An 8,985-nucleotide genomic window follows, 5' to 3' on the forward strand; every position below is an offset into this window, starting at 1 on the left:
GTGTGCGTGTGCGTGTGCGTGTGTACCTTGACCTCGTCGGCCCGTCTGAAGCGTAGCCTCATGTACTCACACTTCACCCTCCTCCCCCAACCCACTGGTCCCTTCACAGACCGCTTCCCTGTCAGCACCATGGTCAACCTGGAACACAGGCCTTTACAATCATGCACAGTACAGGAGAAAAGGCAAAGACCGATGCTTCCGCATTAAGTGCTGAGATTTTTTTTTTTTTTTTTTTTAACACAACGGAACTTTGGACACCATTGTTCGTCGTTGTACATGTTGATAAGGGGCGGAGTCTATTTCCAGAGTCAGGAACGGTCATTCTCGTTTCCATTCCCATCTCTCTACACCTGTTCTACAGATGCACAGACCAGATGGGGAAACACCCCAAACTAACTTCCTGTTTCATGTCTCTAATTCACATTCAAAAGCTTTATTGTGCCTTTACTTGGGGTAAAACAGAAATCACAAAATCAGTCTTTGGCTTCCATCACAGGCTCAGTGCCAAACACAGTACTGCAGCCTCCATAATAACATGGAAATTAAATGGATGTTGAAGATGGCCCAAATTCACAAGCTGCAGAAGTCATGCGTCTGCTTCAAGACTGCTGTCTGATTGGTCAAAACCACGTACCGATGACACACTACTTACTAGAAAGAATACTACCGTTTGCTCTGGGTAGAGGAACTAGTCTCTCCGTTTGTTTATCTGCCCTGACATTGTCATATCTGACCAGCCTGAGTGGGCCTGATCTAATCCAATCAGGTGTTCTTCCTTGAGGACACACACTCTACAGGCTGCCATGGAAACCTGTCATCACACACCACCAGGCACCACACTGGATACTGATGTCTAGGGTTTCTCTAAGCAGAGAATGACTCACAGTACATTTACACAATATAACTTTACTTTGACCATAGTTACAGGAAACACAAACAACGTATTCTGCTGTCATTTCTCAACACAGACAGCACACCTCATACAGACATGCGGTTGAGAGGAACACAGGGTCGAGTTGCAGTGCAGCACCCCTGGATGGAGAGCAACGGGGATTGTTGAGAGGAGGAAGTGAACCCAGCACCCCTACAGTTGCCAGATCAATTTCCTAAACACCAGGTCCGGATTCGAACAGGCGACCTTTAGGCTATAGGTCAAACTTTTTAAGGCGCTGGGCTGCGGGGCTACTCGAATATTTCTGTGTTTTAACAGTTCGATACACACACGTTCAGATATTCGATGAGGGTCTCAATATTAAGACGGAGGGTACAATTAACAATCGTATAAGGTAATACTGTACTACACTAGTGCAACACCACTAAATCTCCTACTAGTAACCCGCTGCGTAAATTCTCCTAACCTGCTACGAAAACGTAACTTCCGGTCGTAGTTAACACCGAGTCAAAACCCTCTCAACTGTCTCTAGTTGTTTTTTGTTCATCAAACCGCTTTGATGTCATTGTCATCGCCAAATCAATCGCTGTCATGTCAAATGTGACAATTTGACAGAATTGTAGCTAACAGTCATTTTCAACGTAGCTAGTATCAAGCAAACTTGCCAATTCATATGAAACTAGCTAAGAGTATTTCAACACATTCTACCAAATAATTCTGATTCTTGTGAATGTTGTCGCTCTGGATAAGAGCGTCTGCTAAATGACTTAAATGTAATGTAAATGTAAATGTATGCCTTGACCTGACGGAAACTGAGTAACATTGAGGCTTGAGTGGCTACAAAGTTCAATAAAGTTAAACGTTGCCAGTCATGAGTCAATGCGGAAACATTGAAGGAAAACTCGTCCACAGCAGACAAAAAGAGTTAATTGGCACAACTATCATATTTACACATTGGCTGGATAACTGTTTAGCTTTGTGTCTGATCACTGCCAGATCAGGCAAGTCCAGAGGTGTCAACGAACAGTAGTATCCTTCCCTACCGAGCTGGTTGGCCAGAAAGCGAACTAGCGACCAAGACAGAGGAAACTAACGCTGTGACTTGCTTATTGGTATTATTTGTTTTTCAACGAGGAAACAATTGTATATTTTGACAGCGTATCCTACCTGCAGAGGGATCGGTTCTCATTCAATGTAGTGACTCGGGATCAACTGGACACACACCGAGACATAATATTTCGTTGATCGGAATTACTACTGTTTTGTTGGCTAGCTCATCAGCAGAGAGAAGGGGATGGTGGTGATAAATTGAAATCGCGCATCCGCGGAGTCGACTTCTAGCTAGCGAAAGAACAACACCGGCTCGCTACACAAAACCGGGCGCTTCTCTTTGGTCTGCACTTCCCAGTGAAAATAACACGGATTTATTGTAAATATACTATTTTATTGAACAGTTTTTCTCAATTGCAATGTTTTTCCGCTTAACGACCTGGCTCACTGTTCAAACATCTCTCCGTCTATCGCTCAACATTCGCCGCCCACTTCGACCGCAGTAGCGTCAACGCGCGTCAAACATATGGGCCAATCAATTCAATTCAAGGGCTTTATTGGCATGGGAAACATGTGTTAACATTGCTAAAGCAAGTGAGGTAGACAACATACAAAGTGCATATATAAAGTGAAAAACAACAAAAATTAACAGTAAACATTACACATACAGAAGTTTCAAAACAGTAAAGACATTACAAATGTCATATTATATATATATATATATATATATATATATATATATATATATATACACAATGTACAAATAGTTAAAGGACACAAGATAAAATTAATAAGCATAAATATGGGTTGTATTTACAATGGTGTTTGTTCTTCACTGGTTGCCCTTTTCTCGTGGCAAAAGGTCACAAATATTGCTGCTGTGATGGCACACTGTGGAATTTCACCCAAAAGATATGGGAGTTTTTCAAAATTGGATTTGTTTTCAAATTCTTTGTGGATCTGTGTAATCTGGGGGAAATATGTCTCTCTAATATGGTCATACATTGGGCAGGAGGTTAGGAAGTGCAGCTCAGTTTCCACCTCATTTTGTGGGCAGTGAGCACATAGCCTGTCTTCTCTTGAGAGCCATGTCAGCCTACGGCGGCCTTTCTCAATAGCAAGGCTATGCTCACTGAGTCTGTACATAGTCAAAGCTTTCCTTAATTTTGGGTCAGTCACAGTGGTCAGGTATTCTGCCGCTGTGTAGGGCCAAATAGCATTCTAGTTTGCTCTGTTTTTTTGTTAATTCTTTCCAATGTGTTAAGTAATTATCTTTTTGTTTTCTCATGATTTGGTTGGGTCTAATTGTGCTGTTGTCCTGGGGCTCTGTAGGGTGTGTTTGTGTTTGTGAACAGAGCCCCAGGACCAGCTTGCTTAGGGGACTCTTCTCCAGGTTCATCTCTCTGTAGGTGATGGCTTTGTTATGGAAGGTTTGTGAATCGCTTCCTTTTAGGTGGTTGTAGAATTTAACGTCTCTTTTCTGGATTTTGATAATTAGTGGGTATCGGCCTAATTCTGCTCTGCATGCATTATTTGGTGTTTTACGTTGTACACGGAGGATATTTTTGCAGAGTTCTGCGTGCAGAGTCTCAATTTGGTGTTTGTCCCATTTTGTGAAGTCTTGGTTGGTGAGCGGACCCCAGACCTCACAACCATAAAGGGCAATGGGCTCTATGACTGATTCAAGTATTTTTAGCCAAATCCTAATTGGTATGTTGAAATTTATGTTTCTTTTGATGGCATAGAATGCCCTTCTTGCCTTGTCTCTCAGATCGTTCACAGCTTTGTGGAAGTTACCTGTGGCGCTGATGATTAGGCCAAGGTATGTATAGTTTTTTTGTGTGCTCTAGGGCAACAGTGTCTAGATGGAATTTGTATTTGTGGTCCTGGTGACTGGACCTTTTTTGGAACACCATTATTTTGGTCTTACTGAGATTTACTGTCAGGGCCCAGGTCTGACAGAATCTGTGCATAAGATCTAGGTGCTGCTGTAGGCCCTCCTTGGTTGGTGACAGAAGCACCAGATCATCAGCAAACAGCAGACATTTGACTTTGGATTCTAGCAGGGGGAGGCCGGGTGCTGCAGACTTTTCTAGTGCCCCTGCCAATTCGTTGATATATATGTTAAAGAGGGTGGGGCTTAAGCTGCATCCCTGTCTAACCCCACGACCCTGTGTGAAGAAATGTGTTTTTTGCCAATTTTAACCGCACACTTGTTGTTTGTGTACATCGATTTTATAATGTCGTATGTTTTACCCCCAACACCACTTTCCATCAGTTTGTATAGCAGACCCTCATGCCAGATTGAGTCGAAGGCTTTTTTGAAATCAACAAAGCATGAGAAGACTTTGCCTTTGTTTTGGTTTGTTTGGTTGTCAATTAGGGTGTGCAGGGTGAATACATGGTCTGTTGTACGGTAATTTGGTAAAAAGCCAATTTGACATTTGCTCAGTACATTGTTTTCATTGAGGAAATGTACGAGTCTGCTGTTAATAATAATGCAGAGGATTTTCCCAAGGTTACTGTTGACACATATTCCACGGTAGTTATTGGGGTCAAATTTGTCTCCACTTTTGTGGATTGGGGTGATCAGTCCTTGGTTCCAAATATTGGGGAAGATGCCAGAGCTAAGTATGATGTTAAAGAGTTTTAGTATAGCCAATTGGAATTTGTTGTCTGTATATTTGATCATTTCATTGAGGATACCATCGACACCACAGGCCTTTTTGGGTTGAAGGGTTTTTATTTTGTCCTGTAACTCATTCAATGTAATTGGAGAATCCAGTGGGTTCTGGTAGTCTTTAATAGTTGATTCTAAGATCTGTATTTGATCATGTATATGTTTTTGCTCTTTGTTCTTTGTTATAGAATCAAAAAGATTGGAGAAGTGGTTTACCCATACATCTCCATTTTGGATAGATAATTCTTCGTGTTGTTGTTTGTTTAGTGTTTTCCAATTTTCCCAGAAGTGGTTAGAGTCTATGGATTCTTCAATTGCATTGTGCTGATTTCTGACATGCTGTTCCTTCTTTTTCCGTAGTGTATTTCTGTATTGTTTTAGTGATTCACCATAGTGAAGGCGTAGACTCAGGTTTTCCGGGTCTCTATGTTTTTGGTTGGACAGGTTTCTCAATTTCTTTCTTAGATTTTTGCATTCTTCATCAAACCATTTGTCATTATTGTTAATTTTCTTCGGTTTTCTATTTGAGATTTTTAGATTTTATAGGGAAGCTGAGAGGTCAAATATACTGTTAAGATTTACTACTGCCAGGTTTACACCTTCACTATTACAGTGGAACGTTTTACCCAGGAAATTGTCTAAAAGGGATTGAATTTGTTGTTGCCTAATTGTTTTTTGGTAGGTTTCCAAACTGCATTCCTTCCATCTATAGCATTTACATTTAACATTTACATTTAAGTCATTTAGCAGACGCTCTTATCCAGAGCGACTTACAAATTGGTGCATTCACCTTATGACATCCAGTGGAACAGTCACTTTACAATAGTGCATCTAAATCTTAAAGGGGGGGGTGAGAGGGATTACTTATCCTATCCTAGGTATTCCTTAAAGAGGTGGGGTTTCAGGTGTCTCCGGAAGGTGGTGATTGACTCCGCTGTCCTGGCGTCGTGAGGGAGTTTGTTCCACCATTGGGGGGCCAGAGCAGGCGAACAGTTTTGACTGGGCTGAGCGGGAGCTGTACTTCCTCAGTGGTAGGGAGGCGAGCAGGCCAGAGGTGGATGAACGCAGTGCCCTTGTTTGGGTGTAGGGCCTGATCAGAGCCTGGAGGTACTGAGGTGCCGTTCCCTCACAGCTCCGTAGGCAAGCACCATGGTCTTGTAGCGGATGCAAGCTTCAACTGGAAGCCAGTGGAGAGAACGGAGGAGCGGGGTGACGTGAGAGAACTTGGGAAGGTTGAACACCAGACGGGCTGCGGCGTTCTGGATGAGTTGAAGGGTTTAATGGCACAGGCAGGGAGCCCAGCCAACAGCGAGTTGCAGTAATCCAGACGGGAGATGACAAGTGCCTGGATTAGGACCTGCGCCGCTTCCTGTGTGAGGCAGGGTCGTACTCTGCGGATGTTGTAGAGCATGAACCTACAGGAACGGGCCACCGCCTTGATGTTGGTTGAGAACGACAGGGTGTTGTCCAGGATCACGCCAAGGTTCTTGGCGCTCTGGGAGGAGGACACAATGGAGTTGTCAACCGTGATGGCGAGATCATGGAACGGGCAGTCCTTCCCCGGGAGGAAGAGCAGCTCCGTCTTGCCGAGGTTCAGCTTGAGGTGGTGATCCGTCATCCACACTGATATGTCTGCCAGACATGCAGAGATGCGATTCGCCACCTGGTCATCAGAAGGGGGAAGGGAGAAGATTAATTGTGTGTCGTCTGCATAGCAATGATAGGAGAGACCATGTGAGGTTATGACAGTGCCAAGTGACTTGGTGTATAGCGAGAATAGGAGAGGGCCAAGAACAGAGCCCTGGGGGACACCAGTGGTGAGAGCGCGTGGTGAGGAGACAGATTCTCGCCACGCCACCTGGTAGGAGCGACCTGTCAGGTAGGACGCAATCCAAGCGTGGGCCGCGCCGGAGATGCCCAACTCGGAGAGGGTGGAGAGGAGGATCTGATGGTTCACAGTATCGAAGGCAGCCGATAGATCTAGAAGGATGAGAGCAGAGGAGAGAGAGTTAGCTTTAGCAGTGCGGAGCGCCTCCGTGATACAGAGGAGAGCAGTCTCAGTTGAATGACTAGTCTTGAAACCTGACTGATTTGGATCAAGAAGGTCATTCAGAGAGAGATAGCGGGAGAGCTGGCCAAGGACGGCACGTTCAAGAGTTTTGGAGAGAAAAGAAAGAAGGGATACTGGTCTGTAATTGTTGACATCGGAGGGATCGAGTGTAGGTTTTTTCAGAAGGGGTGCAACTCTCGCTCTATTGAAGACGGAAGGGACGTAGCCAGTGGTCAGGGATGAGTTGATGAGCGAGGTGAGGGAGAAGGTCTCCGGAAATGGTCTGGAGAAGAGAGGAGGGGATAGGGTCAAGCAGGCAGGTTGTTGGGCGGCCGGCCGTCACAAGACGCGAGATTTCATCTGGAGAGAGAGGGGAGAAAGAGGTCAGAGCACAGGGTAGGGCAGTGAGAGCAGAACCAGCGGTGTCGTTTGACTTAGCAAACGAGGATCGGATGTCGTCGACCTTCTTTTCAAAATGGTTGACGAAGTCATCTGCAGAGAGGGAGGAGGGGGGGGAGGAGGATTCAGGAGGGAGGGGAAGGTGGCAAAGAGCTTCCTAGGGTTAGAGGCAGATGCTTGGAATTTAGCGTGGTAGAAAGTGGCTTTAGCAGCAGAGACAGAGGAGGAAAATGTAGAGAGGAGGGAGTGAAAGGATGCCAGGTCCGCAGGGAGGCGAGTTTTCCTCCATTTCCGCTCGGCTGCCCGGAGCCCTGTTTCTTAATGTTACTCAGTTCCTTTGGCTTTGATGCCTCATGATTGAGTATTGCTCTGTTTAAGTAGACTGTGATTTTGCTGTGGTCTGATAGGGATGTCAGTGGGCTGACTGTGAACGCTCTGAGAGATTCTGGGTTGAGGTCAGTGATAAAGTAGTCTACAGTACTACTGCCAAGAGATGAGCTATAGGTGTACCTACCATAGGAGTCCCCTCGAAGCCTACCGTTGACTATGTACATACCCAGCGTGCGACAGAGCTGCAGGAGTTGTGACCCGTTTTTGTTGGTTATGTTGTCATAGTTGTGCCTAGGGGGGCATATGTGGGAGGGGATGCTGTCACCTCCAGGCAGATGTTTGTCCCCCTGTGTGCTGAGGGTGTCAGGTTCTTGTCCGGTTCTGGCATTTAGGTCGCCACAGACTACTACATGTCCCTGGGCCTGGAAATGATTGATTTCACCCTCCAGGTTGGAGAAGCTGTCTTCATTAAAATATGGGGATTCTAGTGGGGGGATATAGGTAACACACAGGAGGACATTTTTCTTTGTTAGGATAATTTCCTTTTGAATTTCTAGCCAAATGTAGAATGTTCCTGTTTTGATTAATTTAATGGAGTGAGTTAGGTCTGCTCTATACCAAATTAGCATACCCCCTGAGTCCCTTCCCTGTTTCACACCTGGTAGTTTGGTGGATGGGACTACCAGCTCTCTGTAACCTAGAGGGCAACCAGTGGGTCTGTCTCCTCTATACCAGGTTTCTTGCAGGATGACAATGTCTGTGTTACCGATTTCTTTGGTGAAGTCCGGGTTTCTGCTCTTCAGGCCAAAGGCAGATGACCTCAGGCCTTGGATATTCCAGGATGATATAGTGAATGCTTTTTGTTCCATAGTGTCCAATGTTGTTGGTCGTGGTTTGGCCTCAGGCCAGTAAGTGTGAGCAGAGCCTGCTGAGCATCTGGTACATGCCATTGGCTTGGGCGAGTGTGAGAGTGGGGGTTGGGCCTGTTTGCCCGCTCACTACCTGGGCGTATGTGTGGCTTCCATGTTGAGGCCCTCTTTGCGGGGTTGGGATGCATGGGGTGGGCAGGAGTGGCATAGGTCTGATCTGAGGGGGCCTAAATGGGGTGTGGGCATGGTTGATGTGAGGGGGTGTTGATTGGTTGGGGTGGGGGTGTGGATGTGTCTGGGTGTGCGGTGGTCTGGATGTAATTCCTCTTGGCGTGGGTCCTCTATGTGTAGGTCCAGGGGGGGGTCCTGCAGGTCTGGGAGGGTGTCTATTGATCTGTTGCTCCTGTGTGAAGTGTTGGGGATACGTTTGAGAGCGATGTCCTTTAGAGTTCGGGCAAAGGTGGGCACTGCTGCCTTGTAGAGGTGGACCTGGTCATAGAGGCTGTTCAAGTCCAGGGTGGAGTGGTGGGCCAGAAAAACATTTGGTTTTGAGGCACAGTCACGGGAAATACTTGCATTTACCCGCTGTATTGTGGCAGGGTGGAAGTCTTTTCGTGGTAGCAGGGTGGAGATAACCACTTGTGCGTTGGGGAAAGTAGAAGAAGCCTTTTCAATCACTCCCTTCAGTGTTGTGGCCACCCTTTCTTGCTGTGCT

General features: G+C 45.9%; 1 pseudogene; it reads right to left on the minus strand.

Annotated features, from left to right (window-relative positions):
- Nucleotides 1-2,422, minus strand: part of LOC124039499 — a 14,019-nt pseudogene extending 11,597 nt beyond the window's left edge.
- Between the last annotated feature and the right edge of the window lie 6,563 nt (nucleotides 2,423-8,985).

Source organism: Oncorhynchus gorbuscha, linkage group LG07 (genome assembly GCF_021184085.1).
Source record: "Oncorhynchus gorbuscha isolate QuinsamMale2020 ecotype Even-year linkage group LG07, OgorEven_v1.0, whole genome shotgun sequence".
Classification (NCBI taxonomy): Eukaryota; Metazoa; Chordata; class Actinopteri; order Salmoniformes; family Salmonidae; genus Oncorhynchus; species Oncorhynchus gorbuscha.